Below are 14,009 nucleotides of genomic sequence, written 5' to 3'. Positions count from 1 at the left end.
CCCATTGCCTTCCCTATATGTGATCCTTATATAACAAAGGATTTTATATGATCGGAGTTTTTCAAGAAACCCACATTTTCTAGTGTCCTTAAAGATGATATTGGAAAGAGTCACAGTTTATACAGTTGGACACGAAGCCCACCTGATTGTTATGTTTGTTGTCAAAAACATTATTGTGATTTAAAATGCAGAGAAACTCAAATCACAATAATATAAAATCTATTACGTTTGTTGTCAAAAGTTGTTAACATAACTCTGAATGGCCGACCTTCTATAGGCCTTGGAAAGAGTCATAACAACTTGTTAATACTTAATATAAAATATTGTTTTTTGCAGGGAATGATTTCCAAAAAATAAATAATTTCATTAATTATCATTATTTCGAGTTTAGAAAGAAATATTCACCTCAATAAAATTGAAATTGAAAAAATTGAGTGGAGGGCAGTGACAGGAGTTATTTAGATCCAAAAATCATATAAAAATACCAAAACTTTTATTTATAAGGCAAATAAATAAACCGTTAAACATTTTTTGAAGCTGTAGATAAGACCAAATTACGCGACGAAGAAATGGGCCTGGCTTTTGAAAACAACTTTAAACCAAAAAACCATTCGTATCCTAAAAATAGCACATTTTGAGTAAAAGAACTGTATTATATATTCAAATGTCTCTTATCTATTTTCAATTTAATGCTCCTTTACAAATTACGTGCAAACTATACAATTTTTAAGATGTCTATGGCTTTTTTGTCTGTACCCAGCAAAAATACTCATTACAAATTGGCCTACTTTCTCATTATTTTAACACGGGCATGTCATAGGGAGTAAGTACTTATTTTTTGGCCACTAAAAAGTAGATAAATAAGTAGTTACTCCCTGGTTACTTCAAGTCGTAACTACTTATTTAAGTACTTATTTATTTACTTTTAAGTGCCAAAAAATAAGTACTTACTCCCTATGACATGTCCGTGTTAAAATATTGAGAAAGTAGGCCAATTTGTAATGAGTATTTTTGCTGGGTAATAACTTTTAAAGACCAGGTTCAATTCTTCGACCCGTAAAATTTTGTTATATTTTAAGCTTTAAAAAATGTCAAACGGTTTATTTACTAACAGCCTAAATAAAAATTTGGCGTTTTTTTAATGATTTTTGGACTCAAATAATCCTTGCCCAAAGTTGTCTCATGGGTTTGCGATTGTAATATGAGGTGGACTTGTTTTCTGTACACTAAACAACGTAACAATTTAATAAGCTCAACTCGACAGAGAATTAATTTATGAAATTATTTATTATTTTTTTAATAAGTTCTAACAAATAATGTCCCATATTGACAAATCTTTTATGTTATTAAAATTGTTTGTGTAAAACTTAATTTTTTCAATTTCATTTTAAAGGATACAGAAAATTAGGTTTTCATAAAAAACACACTTCATATGTCATCCTATACCACGAAAGAATCACATATATCTGATTCTATTCCGAACTACTAATGCAAAGGGAAAATAACCATTAACGATAAATACATGAGAAGACTTATGGAAGTTTCCATTGTTTTGTCAACGCTTTTGAAGTGATGGATATTTTGCTTAAGCAGTTTTAGGTATGTTTTGCTGAATATAGCATAAATATTTGTTTAAATTATTATTATTATTATTATTATTATTATTTCACATTGATATTTTATGTTATGCAAAAATATGCGGGAATATTTAACTAAGAAATAAAATGTACTTCGTCATGTACTTCTGAAAAAGTTTCAATTGGTATGTCGAGCACTGTATATATTAGCAACTGATGTAATTTTATAAGATAAATAGTACTGAAAACTCGGAAGTTCTGTGGTAAAAATAATACAACCGATGATTGTTTGACAAATTGATACGTTTATGCTTTATTCCAACGCAAATGGCAATACGTAGTGTTGCACAGGCCAGAAACATATGTATATAGTATCCCTCGTATAAGAAGGGGAATACACTTCACAAATTTAGAAATTTCTGATGAAATATTTCGGTGCCTGGTTTCTGAGTCAGTAGACGATTTACTATCACCAAGTTTTAGCAAGAACTTTATTTTGTTTGCTAATTTATCCACAATATTCTATAATTATTGAAGTTTAAAATTTATCGATGATATTGTGGATACCACAATGTATCCACAATGTATGTCCGCCCCGTCGATATGTTTGGTTTTTTTTTTAATTTTTTACTGTTTTTTGCAAAGTACCTGTTTTGAATTTTGCATACGTTATGCTCGGATAATTTTCTAAATATTCATCTGCATACGTATGTATCTAATAAAACTTGGAGAATATTCCAATTTTATTATACGTATCTACAAACGCTCTACGGGCTGTTGTTTGTGTTACTGTTGAGGGAATTCCGAAAAACGCTTTCTAAATCAATTTATGCCGGCGCTTATCCACAATTATTTGTTGCTCTGAGTTTTTGGCATTTGCTTGTTGTTTTTATTTTCATTCCTACCTACTTCCCCCACGTTCCTCCCATACCATAAACGACCGTAGCAACAGAGGAGCGCCAACACAAACACATCGATTGCGTACATTTGTACTTGGGAGATTTCTCAGTACTCACTCTCTTGGGGAGACTCTCATTTCGATTTTTGTCTCTGTTATTGCTGCCAGATTTTATAATCTAAATTTTACTACATTCAAGCTAAATCACGTGGTTTATGGAATACCGAATAGGTATTTAATTAAAAATTTTGTTTTTTTTTTCTGTGAGCAAAATATCGAAAAGTCGACATGCAAAATCGAAAGTTGATTTTGGAGACTTAAAAAATAAGTTATTTATCAAGGACGTACGAATGGTGTTTTAGGGGGTCCCCCGAAATGAATTTCTGTGTTATTTGTAGAAAATAATTAGAAGAAGGAAGTCAAAGTCGATTTTTGTTTCCGGGATGAGTAATGAGTTTATGAGTTTAATGACCATCATAAATACAGATACAGATTTCGTTTATATTTTCGTTGATTTCCTGTGATATTGAGATGATGTGCTATTAAACTTATTATCAGACATCAGTATTTTATTACATAGACAGATATACGGGTATGTTCTGAGACACACTTCAGCTCTCATTTCAACCCTTAAGCATTTGGTCGCCCCATTTACTTCCAATTTTTCGAATTTCTTGGGGCTAAGATTCACTAGCGTATTTAAAAAGAAGAGTGCACCCTAGTCCGTCCGAAAAATAAACGTAAATTGTGTGAACTAAATGCTTGAGGCGTGAAATGAGAGGTGAAGTGTGTCTCAGAACATACCCGATAAATTATCTTTTCAATGAAACACCAACTACATATAGGGTATTTTAGAAACGCCATTAATAAATTGTGGCATACGAATATCTGGCATCCCCAAAACTACACGTATACATTCAGAGCGCTATCTCTCTGTTTTTGCACTTCTTAGCCAACCGTTGCCTCTCGCTTTGGTAAACATTTTGCGCATATTGTCGTAGAGTCTATGTAGACATGTATTTTCGTTTGAGTGGCCAATGACGTGTGCGTGTCTATGCATATGTAGTGTATCCCCAAACGTACAAGCTAATAATGTTGATTTATTTAGTTGCTAAAAGACGGTTCGAGTGACTTAACGTCAATACTGAATTCGAAAAAAGATCATCGAAAGCGTTGTCATCGTTGTCGTCAAAGATGCGCGCGCGTTTCTCCACAAAATTTTCCTTAGCAAATTAATTTGTAAATTATTATTATTTTTTAATTTGAATAAGCGTATCGACTTAAAATACGATGCCTTTGTGAAATCTAATGTTGTAAAGCTCACGTAAAAAGATTAAAATCGCAACAAATGCTTAAAAACATACAATCTACATAAAGAAGACCGAGAAACAAGCCGGGAAAATGTAATGATTATATTCTCAGTTTTACATATTATGATTTTTCCATTTTTGCGTCATTTTTATGATGGATGGTATACGCCAAAGAACGGTTATTTAAACTATTTGTGTATGTGGCTGAAATTCGGAATTCAACTTTAAATTATTTTATGAATAAAGTAGAAATTTCAAAGTTGTATATTTTTAACAAGCTGAATATACATATTTAACTGTATACATATGTATATGTAGACATTCAATTGCCGACTTGTAGGAGAGAGAGAGAGGAGATGCAATTGTGAACTCTCACCCACCGACAAATTCAGAATTTTCAAAAGTAAAAAAATAAACATCCGTAGATATAAATGACAGGCGGGCAACATCTACAACATGATAATAGCCATTTTACAATTTGTCCATGCCGAAAAGCGTCGTACCCAGCAAGAATTTGGGAACCACATGAGCCGAATAACCAATTACAATATATTGTAAACAAGCTAACATCTACATTACCAGTAGGCAACAAATATGTATATTTGTTTAAAATTTTACAATCCAAAACTACTTATTTTATATACAGTCAGGGACAAAAGTTTACATACACCCCATAAATCTCGGGTTTTAGGACAAGTAATGACTTTTACAAAATTCCAAGTATGCAGTTTTATTTCTTCTCACTAATAAACAATATTTGAAACAACAAAAGTATAATCCATAATACAAATAACGGTAAATTTTACAAAAACCAAAAAATGGTGGGGACAAAAGTTTACATACACCCCAAGGAGATTGTGTATTATCGTAGAATTTATGGAATTAGCGGCAAATTTTATACATTTTATTGTTTCAGGGAACGTCTCTGGGTGTCCAAGATATATTTTAGAGAAACAAAAATAATTTTTGGGGCTTAAATGCCGTTATTTAAGGTCAGAATTCTTGTATTCCTCACCAATGCTGACCCTTGCTTAATTCTTTGCGTTTTAAGGTATTGTACTTTATAAAAAGCATAAAATTAGTGTCAGATGGCAAATTTTGAGACTCTAGAAAGCTTTGAAGTTGTTCTTGCTCATAATATACCTTCCTGGACGTCGATAAGGCACGTTTTCCCTGAGATTTCGGTGGAAGTTAATAGATTCCGCCGAATTCTTTGCGCAAATTGCATACCGAAGGCCTTGAATTGCCTTGTAGTATGGTCTGATACAATCCTTGGACATCAGTTGAACCAGAAATGTGAAATATTCTGTTACAAACCTGCTCCCAAAGCTTCCATAGCATCAAAATATAAACACTACCAAAAAAGCATGAAATTTGTACCGTGAACAATGTCGTTTTTGTATTATGATAATTACCGTCACTATAGGGGCGAAAAGTTTCGGATAATTGTACATTTCTGAGTCAATTGATGTCCAAGGATTGTATCAGACCATATTACAAGGCACTTCAAAGCCTTCTGGATGTAATTTGCGCAAAGTATTCTTCAGAATCTATTAACTTCAAGCAAAATCTGAGAAAAAACGTCCATTATCGACTTCCAGGAAGGTATATTATGAACAGGAACAACTTCAAAGCTTTCTAGGGTCTCAAGATTTGCCATCTGACACTAATTTTATATATTTATATAAAGTACAATACCTTAAAACGCAAAGAGTTAAGCAAGGGTCAACTTTGATGAGGAATACAAGAATTCTGACCTTAAATAACGGCATTTAAGCCCCAAAAATTATTGTTGTTTCTCTAAAATATATCTTGGACACCCAGAGTCGTTCGCTGAAACAATAAAATGTAGAAATTTTGCCGCTAATTCCATAAATTCTACGGCAATACACAATTTCCTTGGGGTGTATGTAAACTTTTGTCCCCACCATTTTTTGGTTTTTGTAAAATTTACCGTTATTTGTATTATGGATTATACTTTTGTTGTTTCAAATATTGTTTATCAGTGAGAAGAAATAAAACTGCATACTTGGAATTTCGTAAAAGTCATTACTTGTCCTAAAACCGGAGATTTATGGGGTGTATGTAAACTTTTGTCCCTGACTGTAATTGTTCCACAAACATCCATCCCAGAAGGGGCGAGGGAGACCTCTCTCTACTTATTTTACTCATTACTAAATAACGACTACGGTGCCACATGGAGTATTTCCGACTACCTACCCGAGAGTTGTAAGTTCAACGCTCGCCGTCGACAAACAAGTTTTTTTAAACAAAAATAGGAACAAGTTTTGATGTACGTTATGCCCTAAACACATCCAACGTTTGAGTAAATTTTTGTGTCATTTTTGGTAGATGAATAAAAGACAAAGTGCTGCCAAATTTCAATTTTTCTTTATTCTTCTACTAGAAATGACACACAACTTTACTCAAACGTTGGATGTGTTTTCAGCTTTAGGGTGACCCAAAAAATTTAATTCCATTTTTTTCCATTTGATCTAAAACCTTAATTATGAAATTGTATTGTACCCCTGAGCGATCTTTATTTCCAAGTAATTTGTATGGGAGCCAAAGGTGAATTTTCACGAAATTGCTCTACAGGATCCATTTGTCGTCCATTCGATTTTCACAAATTTTTGTAGGATTTATTAAAAAAATTAATATTTTTCGATTGGGCGATAATTGAGGCCTTTGCTCTAGAGCCCTTCTTTGGGTCCCATACAAATTCTTATGGAAATAAGTATGATAAACGATCATCATACATTTTTGTAGAATTCGTTTTTAGCCACATCAATGAACTGGTAAAAATGTGTCATCGATTGGACCGTGGATTTCAGAGCAATTTCATGGAAATTTAAATTTCATATTTAAGGTTTTTGGATCAAATGGAAAAAAATTGTTGGGTGAGCATTGTAATAAAAAAATATTTTTTGTTTTTGGTCACCCTAATGTACGTGCATGCATTTAAAACATTGCCGTTCTTTAGAGATGGACAGTGGGTAAATACCCAATGGGTAAATACCCGGTAAATTGGGTAAATTGGGTAAATACCGGGTAAATACCCATTTGTGGGTATTTATTTGGGTATTTACCATATTGAATCGCTAATACAACATCTTAGACCCTATTTCTGGGTTTAGGCTATGAAATCGATTCAAAATGGATAGTTTTACAATACTTTAAACAAGGGGGTAAATACTTGGGTAAATACCCGAGTATTTACCCAAGTGTTGGGTAAAAACTCATTAACTGCCGAACCACTTGACGTAGGCTGACAAAATTTGACTCAAATCTTACTTATGTCAAGAGAATATCTAGCATTGAAAATGGGGTCTCTGGGTCCATTTTTTGATATAGCCCCCATATAACCGTACCTCCCGATTTAAGGTATTTTTTGTCTATTTGCCTCATTGTAGAATCATAGTGGCTGAAATTTGGCATAGTGAGTTCTCAATATGTAGCAAATACCCTTGCAAAAACTTGTCAACATAGGTCCACGTTTTCTAATAGCCCCCATATAAGTGTACCCCGATTTCGAGTATTTACCCAAATTTTGGGTAAAAACTCTTTAACTGCCGAACCACTTGACGTAGGCTGACAAAACTTGGCATAAATCTTTCTTATGTCAAAAAAACTTCTGGTACTGAACATGGGGTCTCTAGGTCCATGTTTTATAATAGCCCCCATATAGCCGTACCACCCGATTTAAGGTATTTTTCATCTGTTAGCCACATTTTACAACCAAATTGGCTGTAATTTGGCACAGTGAGTCCTCAAGGAGTAGAAAATATCCTTGCAAAAATTTATCAATATAGGTCCACGTTTTCTAATAGCCCCCATATAAGGGTACCCCGATTTCGAGTATTTACCCAAGTGTTGGGTAAAAACTCATTAACTGCCGAACCACTTGACGTAGGCTGACAAAATTTGGCTCAAATCTTATTTATGTCAAGAGAATATCTAACATTGAAAATTGGGTCTCTGGGTCCATGTTTTGATATAGCCCCCATATAACCGTACCTCCCGATTTAAGGTATTTTTTGTCTATTTGCCTCATTGTACAATCATAGTGGCTGAAATTTGGCATAGTGAGTTCTCAATATGTAGAAAATACCCTTGCAAAAACTTGTCAACGTAGGTCCACGCTTTCTTATAGCCCCCATATATGGGTACCCCGATTTCAAGTATTTACCCAAATATTGGGTAAAAACTCTTTATCTGCCGAACCATTGGCGTAGGCTCATAAAACTTGACTAGAAACTTTCTTATATCAATAGTATTAAAGGTTTTGGAAATGGAGTCCCTGGGTCCACTTTTTGATATAGCCGTACCTCCCGATTTCAGAAACCCATATTGGGCCACAAGAAAACGTGGACCTACGTCGACAATTTTTTGCAAGGATATTTTATACATATTGGGAACCCACTGTACCAAATTACAGTCAGTATGATTGTAAAATGTGGCTAATAGTTAAAAATACCTTAAATCGGGAGGTACGGCTATATGGGGGCTATATCAAAACATGGACCCAGGGACTCCATTTCCAATACCCTTATTACTATTGATATAAGAAAGTTTTGAGCCAAATTTTGTCAGCCAACGTCAACTGGTTCGGCAGATAAAGGGTTTTTACCCTATGTTTGGGTAAATACTCGAAATCGGGGTACCCTTATATGGGGGCTATAAGAAATCGTGGACCTACGTTGACAAATGTTTGCAAGGATATTTTATACTCATTGAGGACTCACTGTGCCAAATTACAGCCAATTTGGTTGTAAAATGTGGCTAATAGATGAAAAATACCTTAAATCGGGAGGTACAGCTATATGGGGGCTATATCAAAACATGGACCAAGAGACCCCATTTTCAATGCTAGATATTCTCTTGACATAAGTAAGATTTAAGCTAAATTTCGTCAGCCTACGTCAAGTGGTTCGGCAGTTAAGGAGTTTTTACCCAAAATTTGGGTAAATACTCGAAATCGGGGTACCCTTATATGGGGGCTATTAGAAAACGTGGACCTATATTGACAAATTTTTGCAGGGATATTTGCTGCTCCTTGAGGACTCACTGTGCCAAATTACAGCCAATTTGGTTGTAAAATGTGGCTAATAGATGAAAAATACCTTAAATCGGGAGGTACGGTTATATGGGGGCTATATCAAAACATGGACCCAGAGACCCCATGTTCAGTACCAGAAGTTCTTTTGACATACGAAAGATTTATGCCACGTTTTGTCAGCCTACGTCAAGTGGTTCGGCAGTTAAAGAGTTTTTACCCAAAATTTGGGTAAATACTCGAAATCGGGGTACCCTTATATGGGGGCTATTAGAAAACGTGGACCTATGTTGACAAGTTTTTGCTGGGATATTTTCTGCTCCTTGAGGACTCACTGTGCCAAATTACAGCCAATTTGGGTGTAAAATGTGGCTAATAGATGAAAAATACCTTAAATCGGGAGGTACGGCTATATGGGGGCTATATCAAAAAATGGACCCAGAGACCCCATGTTCAGTACCAGAAGTTCTTTTGACATGAGAAAGATTTATGCCACGTTTTGTCAGCCTACGTCAAGTGGTTGGGCAGTTAAAGAGTTTTTACCCAAAATTTGGGTAAATACTCGAAATCGGGGTACCCTTATATGGGGCTATTAGAAAACGTGGATCTATGTTGACAAGTTTTTGCAAGGGTATTTTCTACATATTGAGAACTCACTATGCCAAATTTCAGCCACTATGATTGTATAATGAGGCAAATAGACAAAAACTACCTTAAATCGGGAGGTACGGTTATATGGGGGCTATATCAAAACATGGACCCAGAGACCCCATTTTCAATGCTAGATATTCTCTTGACATAAGTAAGATTTGAGCTAAATTTCGTCAGCCTACGTCAAGTGGTTCGGCAGTTAAGGAGTTTTTACCCAAAATGTGGGTAAATACTCGAAATCGGGGTACCCTTATATGGGGGCTATTAGAAAACGTGAACCTATATTGACAAATTTTTGCAGGGATATTTTCTGCTTCTTGAGGACTCACTGTGCAAAATTACAGCCAATTTGGTTGTAAAATGTGGCTAATAGATGAAAAATACCTTAAATCGGGAGTTACGGCTATATGGGGGCTATATCAAAACATGGACCCAGAGACCCCTTGTTCAGTACCAGAAGTTCTGTTGACATAAGAAAGATGTAAGCCAAATTTTGTCAGCCTACGTCAAGTGGTTCGGCAGTTAATGAGTTTTTACCCAACACTTGGGTAAATACTCGGGTATTTACCCAAGTATTTACCCACTAGTCTAAAGTATTGTAAAACTATCCATTTGAAACGAATTTAAACCGAAACCGGGTAAATACCCGGTAAAAACCATCTCTACCGTTCTTTGATATTGATGAGGTTACGAAGTTTTTCGGCAAATCACACACACACGACCCGAACGCAAAGAAAGAGCGAGCAGGAGAGAGCAAATGTTTTGATTTGTTTTTGTTTTGTAGCTTGCGTGCATACAAACTTACTAACACACTGTCATAAATTACCAATGTTTTTAATACATTCACATTTTTGTCTGCTCTCTTCTTGGTCGGCCCTGATTTAAAACAGCGCCGACCATAGAAATATAAACAAAACAAATGGACGTGTGAATGTATGAGTGAAAGAAGCAACAACCAAGTGATGTTTTTTTGTTTGCTTTTGTTCACGCATGGTGTACGTTAGAGTTGTGCCAATTGAACTACATTGAACCATATAGTTCACTATCTAGTTCAATGGACACCGGTCGTATGAATGAACAAACTGTGTATACTTAATATCTCACATTAGTTTGTATTATGTTACTCATACGTTTTTGAACTAGGACAGTGAACTAGGTCGTTCAATTGCCCAACTCTAGTGTACGTGAGGGAGAAAAGCAAATGCAAAGCCAACTCAGTTGGATCGCTGAGTATACTGTCCTTGCAAAGAAGCGCAGCTCCTATTTAAACAACCCTTTATGCCCATAAGCATGGCACGGTGTGTAGTGAAAAAAATGAAAAGTGCTCTAGGATCTCAAAATTATTAGTCCCACTGTATTTTCCGGGTTTTTATAAACTACCAGACTGAAAAACTCAAAGAAATCTTCAAAGGTCTACTTTAACGAGCTATACGCGAAATCTGACCTGCAATTAATACACAAATATGTTCCTAATTTGCCTAAAACAGAGGCATTCGCTGAAGCAAGAAAATGTAAAATTTGTATTGCTAATTCCATACACGGTAATCTCAATATTTCATTTTCACTTTTTCCCTATTATTTTTTTTAATTTTTGTAGAATTTACCTTTAAACGTATTATGGAATATATTTTTGTTGTATTTAATTTTGTTCACTAGGTATATGAAATAGAACTATGTATGTAGGTACTTGAATTTTCATGAAAATGTTTCCATACCCTTAAAACTCGAGATTTGTTGGGTGTATGCAGACTTTTTTGTTGGCTGTATGTGTTTTTTCATTATTTTGTCGACTTTTAGTGGCCTTAGAGTACTTATGTCGGGTGATATTTCCTCGTTAATATAATGAGTTAATAGTGGTTTGTAAGTAGTTACGACTGTCAAAAAGTGAATTAAAGAAGAATATTTTTATCTGGAAACACGTTATTTTTCAAACCTTAGTCGCCGGCTCATAGATTCCGACCCCACAGTCTCACCTTTCCATATAATGATAAAATGCTATATGTACATAAGACTGACCAAAAAAATGTAACTTCTACCCACTAAATTGTTTTCATTTGTTCCAAAAACCTTATATATGAAAATTTATGAATCGGATAGTAATTTGTATGTGGCCAAAAGTGCATTTTTACTAAAATTGTCTAAAGGCCGCAAAACGATTTCTGTAAAGTACAGTACACATTGTCAGTTTTGAATGACGATTTTTTGCAATTATCGATAACTGTCCAACCGTCCAGCAACCACAAAATATTTTGTGGTTGCATGATGAATGACAAAAATGAAGGCCACACTAGCAAGCAACAACAAAGCTGTCATTCAAAACTGACAATGTGTACCCAGCTTAAGAATTTATGGTAATCGGTAAACGATAATCCGTGTCTCCTGACCGATCTTTATATTATTTTCCAATCGACGAAAAAAATTAGCAATTCATTGTTGTGGCTAAAAACGAATTCTACAAAAATGTATGAAAATCGAGCCAGATTTTGATATTAAAGCTGGGTACACATTGTCAGTTTTGAATGACAGCTTTGTTGTTGCTTGCTAGTGTGGCCTTCATTTTTGTCATTCATCATGCATCCGCAAAATGTTTTGTGGTTGCTGGACGGTTGGACAGTTATCGATAATTGCGAAATATCGACATTCAAAACTGACAATGTGTACCCAGCTTAAGTATATTATAGGACCCAAATTACCTGTAGTTGGTCAAATATACATTGTTCTAATCAATATTTACAATGGCAGGCAAAGTGATATTCACTATATTAGAAATTGTTATTTTAACAAATGCGAAATCTCAATACTTTCTTTCTTAAATTCGACATTTTCTATAAAAAAATGTTTTCAAAATCATAAAAATATATTATGTTTCATGTACTAAATATCATGGGCACTATAATATGGACATGGAAATATGACCTGTGTATTTGTCTTGCACAGCACCGATACAGGCAGGCGGATGGACCGAAATGGACATTTTTTATATTTTACTCACAAGAGTTGAAATTTCGTCCATTGAGCCTCTCGAAATGGTGTCGAGATGCATTTCTGGCTACGTCCCTGTTGTACTGTATGATTTTTTATAAATTATTGTGCAGGTTGTATTGTTTATTTGGTTTTGGATAAATTTATAAAAGTTCTAAAAGACGAATGCAATGCTGTGTATTTACTTGTATGTATCATGCTTTATATTGTCTTTATTTGCAAATGGCTTAAGATCATGTGATTTATTGTCGTAGTTTTTAAAAACACTTTCCTCTTGAAATTTCGCATATTTACCGATTAATTCGTGTTTACATTATGATATGTTATTTACGAACGTGTTTGTCAATAGCGAAAAATTAATTTCTCTGAATTAATATTTGCTATGTTTACACTTAATAATTGTTTGATATCGAACGTTTGTTTGCATGTATCGAACGTACATAAATTTTTGGCAAGCAATGTATGTATGACCTGTTTTAAGTTTGTGGCATTACCCCCACTTGTCAATTTCGAAACATGAAAAAAATATATTAGCTTATTTTGAAGTAAAAGTAGCACAGGGTATGTGGTGATTTCAAGTCGATTGGAACAATAGTGGCTGAGATATGATTGTTTGAAGGGAAATTCATTGTTTTGTATGTAAAATAGAAACTTTATACGCGTTTTTGTCGAAATAGCATTTTTGAAGTCGGTGTCCACTATAGTTAGAAAACATCTGTACAAATCTTGTCCTGTATTTAAACGAGGGATTTTGTTTCTAAAATGGTGTGCCCTTTTAATGGACAAAACACTGGCAAATTTTTTGGTAAAAATTGAAATTTTGAGTTTGACAGTCCACCAGCCGAGCCTAGAGTAGACACCGACCAAAAACGCTTTTTAGTAGTAAAATATACAAACATGTCTAAAAATTTACCATTTCGGTAGCTACATCGTTGTCCACAAGTACCCACAAGGGCTATAACCAAAAAAAAAAAATGTGGTGTTTTTTTTTTGATATTTGCAAAAAATGCAGAAAAGTTTTAACCCTAGTACTCACTCATTTTGGGAATAGATGTTAATATCTACCCATAATGTCAAGTCGTCTGTTAATTATGACATTTATCCTTTTTATATGGGATTTTACCAAAAAAGGCCTAAAATGAATGTTCACTCTCCAGATTTCTATCTCCATATTTCTGTGCAATAATATATATTTTTTAATGGTTATCCTATTACTTAAATCCGGTTCGAAAATTCGGATATCTGAATCTGAGCTCCAAGAAAATATTTTATTAACCTTTTCGGCATAATTATGTTAAACATTTCAGATTTCTACGTATTCAATATCTCATGTCGAATGTATTGAAATACATTAGCCTAGATTTTTCAACAACCACAACCAAAATCGTCAGGACGACATTTTTATGCTATATTTTGAATTTGTGTTACTTTTATTTCGCTGAATGAAAGGGCTAAGAAAAACACTGAAAAACATTATATTGTTTTAAATTACCTACACTTATGTGATTACACAAGTGAAGCTAGGAGAGTTGAAG

At 34.3% G+C, this 14,009-nt stretch overlaps 2 protein-coding genes and 1 long non-coding RNA gene across 7 annotated transcripts in view; 2 read left to right on the top strand and 1 right to left on the bottom strand.

The window, feature by feature from the left end:
- The window catches only part of LOC141387574 (uncharacterized), a 64,406-nt gene extending 61,996 nt beyond the window's left edge, over positions 1–2,410 (bottom strand). Inside the window, exon 1 of the long non-coding RNA XR_012408586.1 lies at positions 2,226–2,410. This is a non-coding gene — a long non-coding RNA (uncharacterized lncRNA). The remainder of the gene's footprint in view (positions 1–2,225) is intronic.
- Positions 1–14,009, top strand: part of LOC141387543 (E3 ubiquitin-protein ligase RNF181 homolog) — a 140,032-nt gene that overhangs the window by 69,034 nt on the left and 56,989 nt on the right. The window contains exon 1 of one of the 3 annotated variants that reach the window (XM_073957442.1): positions 3,744–3,878. The exons of the other annotated variants lie outside the window; for them this stretch is intronic. The gene's annotated coding sequence lies outside the window, so the exon portion shown is untranslated. Of the gene's footprint in view, positions 1–3,743; positions 3,879–14,009 lie in introns of those variants that run through there. 3 annotated transcript variants of the gene reach the window in all.
- fray (oxidative stress responsive kinase frayed) overlaps positions 1–14,009 on the top strand; it is a 97,673-nt gene that overhangs the window by 69,036 nt on the left and 14,628 nt on the right. The window contains exon 1 of one of the 3 annotated variants that reach the window (XM_073957361.1): positions 3,738–3,878. The exons of the other annotated variants lie outside the window; for them this stretch is intronic. The gene's annotated coding sequence lies outside the window, so the exon portion shown is untranslated. Of the gene's footprint in view, positions 1–3,737; positions 3,879–14,009 lie in introns of those variants that run through there. 3 annotated transcript variants of the gene reach the window in all.

The sequence above is a fragment of the Musca autumnalis genome, unplaced genomic scaffold, assembly GCF_047663935.1.
Source record: "Musca autumnalis isolate F117 unplaced genomic scaffold, ASM4766393v1 scaffold_1, whole genome shotgun sequence".
Classification (NCBI taxonomy): Eukaryota; Metazoa; Arthropoda; class Insecta; order Diptera; family Muscidae; genus Musca; species Musca autumnalis.
Note: the sequence above shows the minus strand (reverse complement) of the source record. Positions and strands in the feature narration are given on the sequence as shown.